We start from the raw sequence: 17,225 nt of genomic DNA on the forward strand, positions 1-17,225 counted from the left end.
TCCCCCCACCTTTGTAATTCCCACAGTAAACAAACGCAGGCTCCGGCCACCTGCGGCTTTTGTAATGCATGTCTGGCCAGACGCCTGTCTATTGGCCGGCCCTCTGTATCTGTGTGATATTTTCTGTGTCCTGTGAGTAAAGTGTTGTCAGACTGGAAATACATGGAGAAGCAGTGATCTTTTATATGCGCCCATGCACTCAGAGGAATTCCAGCCAGCATCCTTCATTCAGACTCCAGCCAACGCAGAGCGGACCTCCGAAAACACGGGGTGGTACTGAAAGAGGTACCCCAGCTTGGAAGACCCCGTTACAATCACCTTTCCGCCGTAGTCTAGATAATAACGAGGGTCCCACAACGATCTCCCTTGGAGAGCTGCCACATCAGCTGATGTGACCGCTCTCCAGGGGCTCCAGCACTGAAATGACAGGCAGAGGATTCCTTCGCCGCCAGGAAAGAAGTCCTGTAACCCTAATTCTCACGCAGCATTGCCATAAAGTGAGATCCTGAACTCAGGTATCCTCAGTGATGGACTGCAGGAGCCATTGTCTCCTGTTAGTCCCCCTATTTTAATAGCCAGTAAAGGCTAGTCAGAAAGCTGCTGGCTGATATTCATAGCCTGGGAAGGGGCCATGGGTATTACCCCCTTCCCAGGCTACAAATATTGGCCCCCCGGCTTTCCCCCTCTGGCACAAAATAGCGTGGGAGCCCATGCCATTTTTTTTTTTTTTTAAATATATGGTTCATTAATAAACATGGATATGTATATATCTATGGAACTATCTATGGATATACAGTGTATCTATAGGTAGATCTATCTATATCTATCTGTCTATCTGTGTGTGTAATGGAGTGTGGTTTAGACAAATGTAAAAGAGGAGGGTGGACAGAAATGACATCACAAATGTTTTTTTTTTGTTAAATACGAGGGGCGATCCAAAAGTAATGATAATCGGTTATTTCTATTGCACAAAGAAATTAAAATAAAATGTTTTCTTCTCTCTTAGGTACCCACTAGTCCAGGAAAAAAAAAATCACTTAAATATGCCACGATTCCCAGGAGCTACATTCATTTGAATATGAACTGCCAAGGAGTGAACATCAAAATGGAAAAAAACGAGCTCAGAGCTGTCATCAAATACCTCTGCTTGAAAAAAATCCCTACCAAAGACATACACAGCGACTTGGTGGAAACATTGGGGGACTCTTCTCCTCCATATTCCACAGTTGCACGTTGGGCCAAGGAATTTATGCTTGGAAGAACATCGACGGAAGATGAACATCGCGAAGGACGCCCATCCACGTCCCTCAATGAAGAAAACATGAAAAAAGTTGAAGAAGTTGTGTTGGCAGATCGAAGAGTGACTATGAGGCATGTAGCTGAGGTCACGGGGATCTCATATGGCAGTATTCAAAGAATCCTTGCAAAAGAATTGCATATGAGAAAGGTCTCCGCGCGTTGGGTGCCAAAAATGTTAACCGACGAGCAAAAGAAGAAACGAGTTGACATTTTAATAGCAAATCTCGAAAAGTTCCAAGCAGACAAGGAGAATTTTTTGTCACGTTTTTTGACCATGGATGAGACCTGGATCCACCACTTTGATCCCGAAACGAAACAACAATCGATGACATGGAAACGAGCCGACAAACCGACGCCGAAGAAATTCAAAGTGTCAAGCTCAGCAGGGAAGGTTATGGCGTCCTTTTTTGGGATGCTGAAGGAATTATTATGGTGGACTATTTGGAGAAGGGAGCCACTATTACGGGCTCCTACTACGCAGAACAAGTAATAAGATTGCTGGAGGCTATCAAGGAGAAAAGGCGTGGCAAACTGCGGGCTGGAGTGCTGTTTCACCAAGATAACGCACCGGCTCACAAAGCTGCAGTTGCCATGGCTACCATTCAAGAAGCGGGCTTGGAACTGGTGGAACACCCCCCCTATTCGCCAGATCTAGCCCCCCAGTGACTTCTTTCACTTTCCTCGGCTCAAGGAACACCTTCGGGGCAAGAAATTTGACAACAATAGCGACGTGATAACCGCTGTTGGGGAGTTTTTTGAGGGTCAAGATCAAGAATTTTTTTCGAAGGGAATTCTAAGTTTAGAAAAGAGATGGACTAAATGTATAGACTTGTTAGGAGACTATGTAGAAAAATAAAAATTTTTTTTGACTATATTCATTGTGTTTATTATTGATTATCATTACTTTTGGATCGCCCCTCGTAACATATCTTTATTTAGGTTACAAAAACGCATACAAATCCGCCTGAAAAAAAAATGCATGAAAAATTGCATAAAAAATGCACCAGCGTTTTCTACCAAAGATATGCGGATTCTGTGCGGAAAAATCCGCAACGTGTGCAAGTAGCCTTATAGCTTTCAGCACTATAAAGGTATGTACATGGGTACATATTCATTATTTTTTAAAAAAACATTGTCTGTGTTTGTGCACGCTCGTGTGTGTGCTCATGATGCTTGCAATGTGTTTTAGGGTATGTGCACAGTTCCGCAGCGGATTTTGCCCTGCGGATCTGCAGCAGAACAGCAAGTGATGTACAGTACCATTAAAGGCAATGTAAATGAAAATCCGCAGTGCACATGCTGCGGTTTTTTCCTCACAGATTTGCTGCAGATTGAAATCTGCAGCACGTCACTTCCTTTGTGCGGATCTGCTGCAGTTTTACACCTGCTCCATTCTAGAAATCCGCAGGTGTAAGGCTGAGTGCAGACGGACTTTTTAGCCCTGCGGATTTTTCCGCGCAGAATGGAAGAAATCCGCAGGTCAAATGACCTGCATTTTTCCTGCGGATTTATTCCATTTTTCCTGCGGTTTTATTGCGGTTTTTGTGTGGTTTTCCACTGCGGTTTTCCCCCTGCGGATTTGGTGACAGGGGAGATGGAAAACCGCACAAAAGTAACATGCTGCGGATTTTGTACCGCAGGAAAACCGCGCGGAAAAATCCGCAGCGTCTGCACAGCGTTTGTTTTTTCATTGATTTTAAGGCTACTGTACATCACAATGCAGAAATGCAACGTTTCTGCGCGGTAAAATCCGCTGCGGATCCGCTATATATCCGCATCGTGTGCACACAGCCTAAAACTGCAGGGGAAAACAGCACAAAAACTGCAGTAAATCCGCAGTACATCTGCACTAAATCTGCAGGTAAAATGACCTTCATTTTGCCTGCGGATTTAGTAAAATCTGCGCGGAAAATTCCTCAGCAGATGCTGCACTGTGTACACATCGCCTTAGGGTATGTGCACACGTTGCGGATGGTGCTGCATATTTTGCTAAATCCGCAGGTAAAATGACCTTCACTTTACCTGCGGATTTAGTGCAGATTTCCAGAAGGGGGCTGGAGGGGGCACAGCCTAAAGGAATCCCCCCATGACTGCAATGGGCGGGTAAGTTTTTGAACTTGTTATAGCCGGGTAATAGTGATTGGCTGGGATGGGCCAGGGGAGGGGTTTGGGGTGGGGGGGGCAGCCTGGTCAGTGAAAAAGTGCGGGAAAAGCCACACTTCACCAACGTAACTGAAGGAGAGAAGACCCTACCTTACGGACAGCAACCAGATGGAGACTGTGGAGCAGCTGATGGCCAGACTTCAGGAGGCAGCCCGGTCCAGGAGGGGAGGATGGCTTCAAACCTAGCTTTCCTCCCTCCTCAGAGCAACAGACCTTCCAGGGACCAGCCGGCGAGGAAGGAGGACCAGACCCCCCGAAAGGCTGTCGCCGAAGGTGACGCGGCGCAGCAGGCGACGGCTGCGGAGCCCCTCCAGGGACCCTGCGGGCGGCGCAGGCACTGGGGTCGCTTCCCCTCCTAGCGCCCGTCCCGGCAGGAATCCGCTCAGCCGGCCTGTGGGCGCTTACAGCCGGAGAACGGAGGCCGCGCAGGAGCAGGAAGCAAGACCGGATGTGACGTCGCGGGCGGGAGACGAATCATCGCGGGGCCCAGCAGCGTCCAGCCGGCCCCAGGGAGACGGAGCAGGCCGTGGCAGGTCTGCTTCCACACGGGGGGGACGGCAGCGGGCGGCGACAGGAAGGACGGCGGCGGTTGGAGTGGCGGCAGGTACCCCCAGGGATGAGGACTGCTCCGGGGTACCTGGCAGTCGGGGCGCCAGACGGAGTGGCGCGACGGGCGGGTAGGGGCAGCGAGGGGACGCCCTGCCTGGCCCCAACACGGCAGGGAGAGCAGAGGGAGCAGCGGGCGGGAGGGGGCAGCGGGAGGACACCCCACCTGGCCCCAACACAGCGCGGACGGCGGAGAGAGCGGCGGGTGGGAGGAGGCAGTTGGAGACCGCCCGACCTGGCCCCAACACAGAAAGGAGGGTAGAGAGAGCGATGGGCACCCCCGACCGGATGTCCGGTAGTCGGCTGGAGTGTTATACGGACCGGTCAGGCTGGTCCGGGTCTAGAGACCGTCGCAGATCCCGTTCAGGCGGGAGTTCAAGGGAGCGTCGGGATTCACGTGCTCGGGTTCCCCCTGGTGACGAGGAGGCCAGGGGCGCGGGCCTTGAGCAGCCGAGCGTGCTTCAGGATGACGGAAGGCGTCAGGATTCTGGATATCCGGCTGGCGGGGACACAGCACCCGCGCAGCTTGGTGAGTATGGCTCTATGTCTTGTTTGTTGCCCGCAGGGGCTGTATTACAAGAGATTGGAGATAGGATGGGAGATGTTAGGGAGCAGGGGGGGCGTAGGGGTCCTACCGGGGCTGAGGTGCCCGGACTGAGGGATATTTTAGATACTATGTCAAAAATATTGAGGAGAATGGAAGGGGGGGTAATTGGGGAGGCAGCTCCATCCCCGGCGGGGGCATGGTTAGTGGGGCGTGGTTCCGTCACTCAGTCAGTAGGTGAGGCGGTTCGCTCTGTGGAAGGTGATGAGGGAGCATCGGCGGGGGTATCTGTCTCGGTGCAGACGGAAACGGATAAGGGGGATAAGATAAAACTGGACGATAGGGCAAAGGGGGAGGTTTATGTGTGTTTTGAGGGGCCTCTGGGTGCCCATTTGAAAAAAGAGGTGAAAGAAAAGATTTGGCGTGACGAGTATGTTGAGATATTTTCCCTGCTTCCGTTAGAAAAATTTAATCTGGATAAGGGGAAAAAAGATGATAGTAAGAAAGAAGAGGAGGAAAAGAGGAGGTGGCGTCTGGTTCCACAGACTTTTGTGAATTGGATGCAGGCATTCGCTATTTTGGCGAGTGTCATAGGTGAAAAGTCTCCGGATAATTGTTCTGGCTTGTTCTGTTATTTGGATGCTATTGGGGAGGCGCATCGTATATACGGGGGGCAGGCGTGGCTGCGATATGACGAGCAGTTTAGACAGAGGAAGGCGGTAAGGCCAGAGATAAAGTGGGACCAGAAAGATATCGGGCTGTGGTTGAAGGTGATGGCTCCAGTGAGGTATGGGCAGTCCTTTCACGGGAGCGGGGGCGGTAGTAGTCAGCCAGCAGGTCATGGAAGCGGTGGTCAGGCAACCCAGGGAGGAAGAGAAAAGTCAGGGACGTGCTGGCAATTTAATGATGGGCAGTGCAAGTATGGGACCAACTGCAAGTTCAGGCATGCGTGCTCCCACTGTAACGGTGGCTCCCACGGGGCTTCAAAATGTTTTAAGAAGGGGAAGGGTAAGCCAATCGTGGGTGCCGGTCAAGGGGGAGAGCCCGGTGAGAGTTCAAAAGATGGCCCCCTTTCTAAATAGATACCCATCTAGGGCAGAGGCTAGTGTTCTTTGGCACGGTTTTGTTGAGGGTTTCAGGATTCCGGCTCCCGGCCATGTGGTTCCGCTTTCGTTTAAAAATTTGCGGTCGGCAGTAATGCATGCGGAGGTGGTTGATGCGAAGTTAAATAAGGAAGTGGAATTGGGCAGGATGGCGGGACCGTTCCCCGCGGCTCCAGTGGCGGGTTTGGTTGTTTCCCCATTGGGGGTAGTGCCAAAGAAGGAGCCGAACAAGTTTCGTTTGATTCAACATTTGTCTTACCCAAAGGGCTTGTCAGTTAATGACGGTATTGACCGAGAGTTGTGCTCAGTGGAGTAGACCTCCTTTGATACGGCGGTGCATTGGGTGCGACGTTATGGGTCAGGGGCTTTGTTGGCAAAGACGGACATCGAGTCCGCGTTTCGGTTATTGCCGGTTCATGCAGAAAGCATTCCGCTGTTGGGTTGTTTTTGGGACGGGAATTTCTACCTTGATAGGTGTTTGCCGATGGGTTGTGCAATTTCGTGTTCGTTGTTCGAGATGTTTAGTACTTTTTTGGAGTGGGTGGTAAGGGATGTTGCGGGTGTGGAATCGATCATTCACTATCTGGATGACTTTCTTTTTATTGGTCCCCCGGATTCACCGTTGTGTAGGAATGCGTTGGCAGCCATGGTTTGGATGGAGTGTCGTTTGCCAGAGGACAAGTTGTCATTGTTGAAACAGGAGGTGGATAGGATTGTGAAGTTGCGTAAAGTGACCCTGAAGGAGTTGCACTCAGTGTTGGGGCGTTTGAATTTTGCCTGTAGGATCATGCCTATGGGCCGCATTTTTTCTCGTCGCTTGGCAGGTGCGACGGCAGGAGTAAAGGCTCCGCACCATTTTGTTCGTTTGAATAAAGAGCATAGGGTGGACTTGTTGGTTTGGCAGCGTTTTTTGCAGAATTACAATGGTCGGTCACTGATGCAGGAGGAGGTATTGAGCAATTTTGATTTTGAGATTTATACGGATGCAGCGGGTGGTTCTGGTTACGGCGCCTACTGCAAAGGAAAGTGGAGCGTGGGGCATTGGCCTCAGGCATGGAAGTTGCTGGGCCATACGAAAAACTTGGCATTGTTGGAACTGTTTCCTATTGTGGTGGCGGTTTTCGTGTGGGGTCCTATGTTTGCGAACCGGAAAGTGCGTTTTCATTGTGACAACGCCAGTGTAGTGGCGGTGATTAACAGCTTGTCGGCCTCTTCTCCCCCAGTGATCAGATTGGTTAGAGTTTTGGTTCTTCGCTGTTTGGAGTTGAATGCAGGGATTTCGGCAGTGCATGTGCCCGGTGTTACGAACTCAATAGCAGACTCTTTGTCTCGTTTTCAGTGGGGGCGTTTTCGAGAGTTGGCACCAGGAGCGGATGCCGCGGGCGTGGAATGCCCTTCTCAGCTGTGGAAGGTGATTTTGGAAGAGCGGGAAGACTAATCCGGGAATCGTTATCGCAGCAGACCTGGTCGGCATACGAATCCTCGTGGCGAGTATGACAGCGTTGGATGGCAGAATGGGATGGGGTTGATAGTGAGGAGGATAGGATGTTGGCGGTATTGTTTTTGGTCGGGAAGGCGGCCGATAGCGGTTGGTCCGCCGCTAAGGTAAACAAATTTGTGTCGGGCATGGCTTTCGGTTTCAAGTTACAGGGGATGACGGACGTGACAAAGAATTTTTTGGTAAGACAGGCGTTAAAAGGCTTTCGTAGGGGTAAGAAAGTTTGTGATAAACGAAGACCTATTTCGTTTAATACGTTGGAAAGCTTAGGCAGAGTCCTGGAGGGTATTTGTACTTCAGGATTCGAGTTGGTGCTGTTTAGGTTGGCTTTTTCTTTGGCCTTTTTTGGTGAGGTGGTGTCATGCAGCAAGGTCTCACCTGGTGGGGTGCAGGCAGAAGATGTGGAATTTTGGTCAGGGGGCATCGTTTTTTGGATCCGGCGTTCTAAAACTGATCAACTAGGGGGAGGTAGGGGCAGAAGGGTAGTTTTGGGGCGCATTGGTGGGGCACTAATGTGCCCAAGTAGTTGTTTGGAATCATATTGGAATGTGTGGGCAGGTAGGACGGGGCCTCTTTTGTGCCATGCGGATGGCACCTATTTGTCTCGCTTCCAGTTCATTGCAGTCTTGAAGAGGGGATTGTTGGAGTTGGGCCTTCCCCAGGACAGGTACGGGTCCCATTCTTTTAGGATTGGGGCGGCAACTGAAGCGGACAGTCTTGGTCTGGGGGGCGGAGGCAATCAAAGGAATTGGCGGGTGGCAGTCGGATCGCTATTTACTGTATGTTCGACGTTAATAGGGGTTGTGGCTTTGTCCAGTAATTTGTTTTTCCATAATCTGTTATGTTTTCTCAGGTGGCGACCCCTTGCTTGCCTGGATATTTGGACATTCGTATGTGTATTGGGGTGCGCTGCGAGCTGATGCGAGGCCAGATGGTAGGCAGTTGGGTTTTAGGAGGGGACAGGTTCTGGTTCGGTGGTTGGGTTTTCGTGGTATGGTGTGGAGCAGGGTGTTCCCGGAATTTGCCAAGTCCGTCCGCCTGGACCGAACCCCCGATGTTATCGTCATACATGCTGGAGGTAACGATTTGGGGGTCAGGCCAGTGAGGGACTTAATTAGGGACATACGTTCCGATTTTTTAAGATTGTGGGCATCTTTCCCGGAAGTGTTGACTGTATGGTCGGACGTGGTTCCGAGGAAAAAGTGGAGGCAGGCGAGGTCTTTAAAGGGCATTAACAGGGCAAGGGTCAAATTGAATCGGGCAGTGTCGGAATTTGTGTCTAGGAATGGGGGCATTAGTGTCAGGCACTTTGAGTTGGAGGCAGGTGTCGGTAATTTTTGGTTGGGTGATGGGGTTCATTTAAATTCTATCGGCATTGACCTGTGGGCATTGTCAATACAGGAGGGGATCGAGAGGGCCTTGGTGGTTTTGGGGCACTCACGAGCCTGAGGTGGTCAGGGCTGTTTGTGGTTGGCGGGGGGTGGGGTTCTTGGAGTTGACGGTGATTGGTCGGGGAAGGAGTTGGAAGTAATATTCCCGACAGTTTTAAAAATAGTATGGGGGATCTGGCTTTTTGGTTATGGGCTCTGGACGGGGTTTTTACCTCGGGAGCTCTGGTGGTGAGTCTCCCGGAACGGGAGTTACGGTGCCCTTGAGCTGGGTTGGACGGCTGAGGGTAACATGGTGGTTTAGTTCTTGGTCTTGGGCCAAAAAGGTTTTATAGCCAGATCTTTTAGCTCCAAGAACCCTCCCCTCATATTATTTGCATTTAATATTTGGATGTTTATTGTTAATGTTTATTGTTTGTTAATAAAATCGGCCGCTGTGGCCACAATTATCCAAAGAAAAAAATGGTAGTCTGTGTTATTTTAAGAATAGGGGATACTAGGAGTCGGGGAGGTTTTTTGGGAGAAGAGAGAAAAACTGGAGTCGCCATATGCGGTCATGCGGATTTCCTGCAGCTTTTGTGTGGATTTCCCCTGCGTTTTTACACCTGCGGATTCCTATAATGGAGCAGGTGTAAAAACGCAGCGGAATACGCACAAAGAATTGACATGCTGCAGAAATGAACCCGCAGTGTTTATGCTGTGGAGTTTCCGCAGCATGTGCACAGCGTTTTTTGTTGTACATTGAAAATAATGGTACTGTGCAACGCAGGAGAATCTGCTGCAGATCCACAGGGCCAAATCCGCTGCGGATCCGTAGTACACGTTGAGGATTCTACTGTGGATCCGCAGCAGAATCTCCTGCGGCGTACAGTACCATTCTATCCAATGTAAAACAAAAACCAATGTGCACATGCTGCGGAAAAATCCACAGTATAAACGCTGCAGGTTCATTTCCGCAGCATGTCAATTCTTTGTGCGTATTCCGCTGCGTTTTTACACCTCTTCCATTCTAGGAATCTGCAGGTGTGAAATCCGCACAAAATCTGCAGAAACTCCGCACTAAATCCGCAGGTAAAACGCAGGTCACTTTACCTGCGGAGTCAGCAAAATCCGCGAGGAAAAATCCGTAGCTGAATCCGCAACGTGTGCACGTACCCTTACAATAAGATCCTTCAGCTTGAAGATAGAGGAGGGAGGGGTTTGGGTGTGGTTTGGAGTGGGTGTGATAAGTGCTGGCTTACAGGGCAGTGCAATGCATCATGGAACTTGTAGTATTAGAGCACAGTAAGTCAGGAGAAAGGAAGTTGTCGATTAACCCCATGAGAGCTGGAGCCAGCACTGAGGATGTGCTGCTAGAGCATGATAAAAGGTAATATTGCTAAAATAAACACAGTGGATGTTTTTAGTGGCACATAATAGCAAGATTTATGAAAAAAAAAGTTATGGTAGTGGGCAACTTATTTAACCCTTCAGGTGCTTCACGGGAATTTTTTGAATGTTTTTTAAAAAAATGAACATTTAACTTTTTTCACAAAAAAAAATACTTCAGGTCCAATTTTTTTTATTTTACCAAGAGTAACAGGAGAAATTGGACACAAAAGTTATTCTGCCGTTTGACTTTTTCAATGCAAAATTGGCTGAAATTCAGATCGGACGCCATGTCACGTTTGCAAAGCCCCTGATGTGCCTAAACAGTGAAAACCCCCCACAAATGACACCATTTTGGAAACTAGACCCCAAGGAACGTAACTAGATATGTGGAGAGAACTTTGAACCCCCAAGGGCTTCACAAAAGTTTATAACATACAGCCGTACAATTAAAAAATCAAATTTTTTCCACAAAAATGATCTTTTCACCCCTAATTTTTATTTTCCCAGGGGTAACAGGACCCCAAAACTTATTGGGCAATTTGTCCTGAGTACGCTGATACCCCATATGTGGGGGTATACGACTATTTGGAGGCATGGCAGAGCTCGGAAGGGAAGCAGCGCCATTTGACTTTTTGGCTGGAATTGAGATTGGACGCCACATCGCGTTTGGAAAGCCCCTGATGTACCTAAACAGTGGAAATCCCCCACAAATGACACCATTTTGGAAACTAGACCCCCCAAGGAACTTATCTAGATGTGTGGTGAATACTTTGAACCCCCAAGTGCTTCACAGAAGTTTATAACGCCCGGGCATGAAAATAAAAAAATCATATTTTTTCCACAAACATGATCTTTTAGTCCCCAATTTTTCTTATTTTCCTTTGAGTAACAAGAGAAATTGGACCCCAAAAGTTGTTGTGCAATTTGTCCCGAGTACGCTGATACCCCGTATGTGGGAGAAAACTACTGTATGGGCACACGTCGCGGCTCTGAAGGGAAGTAGTGACATTTTGGAATGCAGACTTTGATGGAATGGTCTGCGGGTGTCATGTTGCGCTTGGAGAGCCTCTGATGTGCCTAAACTGTTGAAACCCCCCACAAGTGACCCCATTTTGGAAACTAGACCCACCAAGGGGTCTGTTTCTCCTTCCCTCACGACTGGAAGCATGACGGCTAATTACCTATTAATGATGTACTATTACTGATTTAAGTATTCCAACTGTCCTGCCCTGTATTGTTACATCTAACCATTGGACTTGAGTCCCACAACACGCCTCAGAATCCAGTGCTCCTTCAGTTTGTAACATGATCCTAGGTTTACTGACTTTAAATACTTTTGTTATGTTTATACCTTGGGGAGCCCTCAATACTGTGGTTTAGCATTATGCTTGCTACTCTTGGGATTATTTTTGTCCATAGGAGACTGGCATGACTAGTGGCAGCACACCTTTTGTCCCACATGCACCTGTTGTGATGGCAGACCACCCATGCTACGCTCTAGGGTATTGAGGTCACCTTAAACTATATATGTACCCTCGTTTCACATAGTCTGCTCACAATATTTAATGTATGATGTCTTTTTGCATATATTGATATTCTATGTCATATTTTATGATCAAGAAGTTGCAACCATATTTGTATGGATGACAGTTTTCCCTCCTAACGGACCATAATCCCCTAGTCTGGCTTAATCGGGTCTCCGGAGACAACGCCAGATTGCTGCGGTGGAGTTTAGCCCTACAACCTCTGGACTTCACCATCCACCACAGACCCGGCAAACAAAACTGTAACGCCGATGGACTAAGTCGACAAACGGAACTTGTACCAACCCCATAAACTTCGGTCATCCCCAAACCGATCCGCTGAGGATCAGACTGTGTATGCCGATCGCGTCGCTGAAAAGGGTAGCCGTGTTACAGAACCACTCGGCACCCAGAATATGTTGTGCAGTTATATGTATATATAATAGGTTCCATGTGAGATGCATGTCCCTAATGTATCAACAGTGTCCGGCCTCCCCCCACCTTTGTAATTCCCACAGTAAACATCGGCAGGCTCCGGCCACCTGCTGCTTTTGTAATGTATGTCTGGTCTGCTGCTTTTCTATTGGCTGGCCCTCTGTATTTGTGTGATATATTCTGTGTCCTGTGAGTAAAGTGTTGTCAGACTGGAAATACATGGAGAAGCAGTGATCTTTTATATGCGCCCATGTAACCAAGGAATTCCAGGCAGCGTCATTCATTCAGACTCCAGCCAACGCAGAGCGGACCTCCGAAAACACGGGGTGGTACTGAAAGAGGTACCCCAGCTTGGTAGACCCCATTACACTGGTGGCAGCGGCGGGATATGATACCCCTTCTACAGGAGGAAAGGAATGAATGGAAAACAACTACCAGAAGTTAAAGAGGACTACATTAAAAGATCTGGTGGAAGCCCGAGGGTTGATCGCCAGCAACAAAACAAAAGCGGATTTGATAGCAGCCATCATGGAACACGACAGTGCAGCGCCCCCCAATGTGAATGTAGAGGAGACCGAATTCCAGAGGGAGGTAAAGAACAGATTGGCGTTCTATGGCCCAAACCCTGCGGTAGAGATCATACGAGAGGTGATGGCTGATGTGCGTACTGACCTGAAGGAAAAGATGGCCGAGCGGACCAGGATAGAGCTAGCCAAGATGGAGATGGCAGAGCAGACCAAAGTGAAGCTGGCCAAGATGGAGATGGCAGAGCGGAGAGAGGAGAGTCAGCTAGCAGGGGGAGCTCTGGCCTTCGACCAGGTACCTTCAACAGTAAGCCACAAAAAGATCCAGTATAATGCCTTCTGACAGTTGGGGGAGGCAGAGGAAGACATTGATGGCTTTCTGCAGGACTTTGAGCGGCAGTGTGCCCTTCATCAAGTGAAGCCGGAAGAGCAGGTTCAGATTCTGGCCAGCAAGCTGACAGGCCGTGCAGCGGATGCCTATCGCACGGTACCTGATGAGGACTGTATGGACTATGAGCGGATCAAAGAAGTGATCTTGGCCCGGTATGCGCTGACACCAGAGGCATACCGCCAAAAGTTCCACGGACTTATAAAACGCGTAACCGATACCCACGCTGAATGGGCCTGTAAATTACGGCGGTCACTGCTACAGTGGGTACAAGGGAGCCAAGTAACCACTAAGGAGGACGTCCTCCAACTCTTCTCGTTAGAACGATTCTTTAATGGACTAACCCCCGAGACACAGGAATGGCTTCGGGACAGGCGGCCAACGACTCTTGAGGAAGCCGCTCGTCTGGCCGATGAACATCATGATGCCAGGAGGCCACAGTTGTCCGGATCAAAGGTGGTCACTAGGGGCCTGCCCATGGACCTGGAGGGCCCTAAACCACCGAAGATTGTAGGGGGACCAGCTAGAAACCCGGCCAACCACAGTCCCCCTGGGGCGCGATGCCACACCTGCCGTCAGCTGGGCCACCTGCAAAGACAATGTCCCAACCGGACTCAGAATACCCAGTGGCCAAAGGCGGGAACAGCTACCTTCAGCCGGGCTGCTGTACACTGCTACCAAGGCGAAGCTAACCCCGCATTGGGGGCTACGACTAACCAAGGAGTGGAAGAGATGGAAGAAGTGCTGCATGAAGTAGACCCCGTGCAGGCAGCCCGGGCAGATAATCGACAACAGCATCGACAGGTCGTGTGGGTTAATGGGAAACGTATGCAGGGACTAAGAGATTCCGGAGCAACTTTGACCCTTGAGAAGCCTCATCTCGTCCGGGACCAAGAGAAGACGGACGGGACAGTGGCAGTCCCTGTAGCAGGGGGAGCCATACATCGACTGCCCACTGCCAGGATTCACCTGAAATGGTGAGTCGTGGATGGCCTTGTTGAGGTCGGCTTGATGGAGGATTTGCCTGCAGACGTCTTGCTGGGAAATGACTTGGGGCCCATGTTGTCTGCATTCTCGGTGGCCCCTCTGGCTGAGACATATCCTGTGACCACCCGGAGACAAGCTCGAGCTGCGGAGGCGGAATCACACTCAGAGGAGGCCCAGGTAAGACATCCCAGCCCTACATGTATTCCCATAGCCAGACAGACACATTTCTTGGGCCACCCCAGATGAATTTAAGAGGGAGTTACTTGAGGATCCTTCATTAGAGGGATGTCGTGGGAAGGCACAGGAGGGGAGAGGGGTACTGGAAGGGGAACAGTTTGTATGGAAGCAGGGACTCCTCTACCGGATCACAGAGCAGCACCACACAGGAACGAGCCCCACTATGAAACGACAGCTGGTAGTTCCCAAGAAGTATAGGCAGGAGCTACTGAGAATCTCATGACATACCCTTAGCCGGGCACTTCGGCGTCAGTCGCAACAAGGCATCGTCTGACACAAAACTTCTTTTGGCCGGGGGTAACCTATGATGTTCGTCAGTACTGCCAGACCTGTGACAGTTGCCAGCGCATTGGCAAGAGGGGGGATCGATGCAAGGCCAAATTACGCCCCCTCCCCATTGTGGAGGAACCATTTAGCCGAGTAGCGGTCAATCTGATAGGGCCATTAGCCAAACCCAGTCCGTCAGGGAAAAAGTATATATTGACAGTGGTAGATTATGCCACACGGTATCCAGAGGCGGTTGCGTTACCTAACATACTGGCAGAGACGGTGGCGGCCGCCCTGCTCCAGGTGTTCTCACGGCTTGGATTTCCCCGGGAGATTATCTCGGACCAGGGTACCCAGTTTACAGCAGAGGTGACCAACCAACTGTGGAAGCTGTGCGGCGTAAAGTCCATTAGAAACGCCCCGTACCACCCGCAAACCAATGGGTTGTGTGAACGCTTTAACGGGACATTAAAACAGCTCATAGGGACTTTTACCAGGACATACAGGGACTGGGAGAAATTCTTGCCACACCTCCTGTTTGCCTATCGGGAGGTGCCCCAAGAATCCACTGGGTTCTCCCCGTTCGAGCTGGTATACGGGAGACGGGTAAGGGGACCCTAGACTTAGTGCTGGAACACTGGGAAGGGGAGGGCCTCATAGAAGGTGTACCTATTGTACCCTATGTGCTGGAATTCCGGGACCGCCTACAGGAGCTGACTCAAGCTGTATGTGAGAACATGCAGGCGACCCAGTGGCGCCAGCGCATATGCTACGATCGGAGGGCCAGAGAGCGCACTTTGGAAATAGGACAGAAGGTCCTGGTGTTATAGCCCACTAAGCAGAATAAGTTTTAAGCTGCATGGTACCAGGTAGTAGGGAAAATAGCCGAAACAACCTATAATGTCTCCGATTGTGATGACCCCAGGGTTATCCGCAGGTTCCACGTGAATATGCTGAAGCCCTACCGGGAGCGCCCTGAAGAGGTAGTGGCCATCTGTGCACCTGAAGCAGAGGATTTAGCCGGACTTCCCTTGCCGAATGTCTTAGAGGAAAGGACTCAGTCTAAAACATGGGACCAGGTACACTTGGGTGAAGACCTAGGCCCCCGGGAGAGACAGCAGGCGGAGGAGTTGTTGAGGCAGCGACAGAGGATGTTTTCGGGGAGAACAGGGTTCCCTCGCCTGGCACAACACAAGGTTGAGACCCAGGATCAGACCCCCCTGCGACAAAACCCCTTCCGCGTCCCTGAGTCTGTATGAGAGGGGATGCGACAAGAGATACAAGAGATGCTGCGTTTAGGGGTCATTGAAGAGTCAGTCCCTGGGCATCCCCCGTAGTGTTAGTGCCCAAGAAGGATGGGACTACATGGTTTTGTGTAGACTATCGTAGGCTCAATGAGAAAACAGTGACGGATGCATACCCCATGCCGTGTGTGGATGAGTTGTTAGACCGGCTGGCGGGGGAAAAGTATTTGACCACCATCGATCTATGCAAAGGCTACTGGCAGATTCCCCTTAGTCCTGACGCTATTCCCAAGTCGGCATTTGTCACCCCGTTCGGCTTATTCCAGTTTCGAGTTATGCCATTTGGGATGAAGAATGCCCTGGCGACCTTCCAAAGGCTGGCTGACTGGCTTCTGGATGGTCTCCAGGACTATGCTTGTGCCTACCTGGAAGACATCGCCATCTACAGTGCGTCATGGGAAGGCCATCTACAGTGCGACATGGGAAGAGCATCTAAATCACCTAGAGACAGTATTGGACAGGATCCACGAGGCCGGAATCACCCTGAACCCAAACAATTGTCACGTGGGCAAAGCAGAGGTTCAGTATTTAGGGCATTGTGTTATGATTGAGTCACCGTAGGAGGCAAAAACAGAAATGCTAGCTAAGTCCTGAAAACCGGAGAAGTTGGCAACTATCAGATTGCAGACCCCTGAACCTATCAACACAACTAGCAGTAGCCGTGGGGGTTTCCTACGATGACCTAGACCCCTCGATCACAGCCGGAGAGATACATAGGTCTAAAGAAGGAAAGGGGAAATCTAACTGCCCCAGAGCAGACCCCAAAGCAATAGGCAGCTCCCCACATATAATGACGGTGAAGCAAGATGAAAACACTTACACAGACAGAAAGACAGGCTGAGCAAAGACGGGGCCCAAGCACTACCTAGATAGGAACGGATAGGAAGGCTGCTGTCTGCAATCTGCCAAAACCCTATCAGAGACAAAAGCCAACAAGCTGATATAAAAATGGCCCTGAAGCAACTAAGCTTCAAAAACTAAATCAGCACTCAGGTACTTTCAGAAGACAGAGCTCAAGGAACACTGCACACTCCAGCAGGGAGTGGCAGAATCCAAAAAGCAATAAAAACAAAAACAAATCTTAGATGCAAAAAGGCAAAACAGAAAACTTAGCTTTAGGAGAGCAGGAATCAGACTGGTGTCCAAGAGTCCACAGAGAAATCACCCGCAGGGCAGAAAGGGCGTAGGCTGCCTTAAATCCAGTCAGTGACTCCACTCAGCCAATCGTCTTCATTAGTCCCAGGTGTCTGATAATCAGGCTCACTACCTTCCTTCACTAGAATAGGGAGTTCACCAGGCCTCAGTGACGGAGGGGAAAATGAACTCACAACAGCATTGGGTGGGAAGAGGGAAACAGCAACCAGAACCAGCCAAGATTGAGGCCATAGCCAAGTGGACCATCCAACGCACTAAAACCCAGGTCATGGCGTTTCTAGGGACAGCGGGGTATTACAGGAAATTCGTTCCCAATTACAGCAGCGTAGCCAAGCCCCTCACTGATCTGACCCGTAAGAACCAACCCAGCCAGGTAACCTGGACCTCAGAGTGTGAGGAAGCCTTCCGCCAACTAAAGGACGCCCTCACCAAT

Source organism: Dendrobates tinctorius, unplaced genomic scaffold, assembly GCF_039654945.1.
Source record: "Dendrobates tinctorius isolate UK_male_01 unplaced genomic scaffold, ASM3965494v1 ptg000189l, whole genome shotgun sequence".
NCBI lineage: Eukaryota > Metazoa > Chordata > Amphibia > Anura > Dendrobatidae > Dendrobates > Dendrobates tinctorius.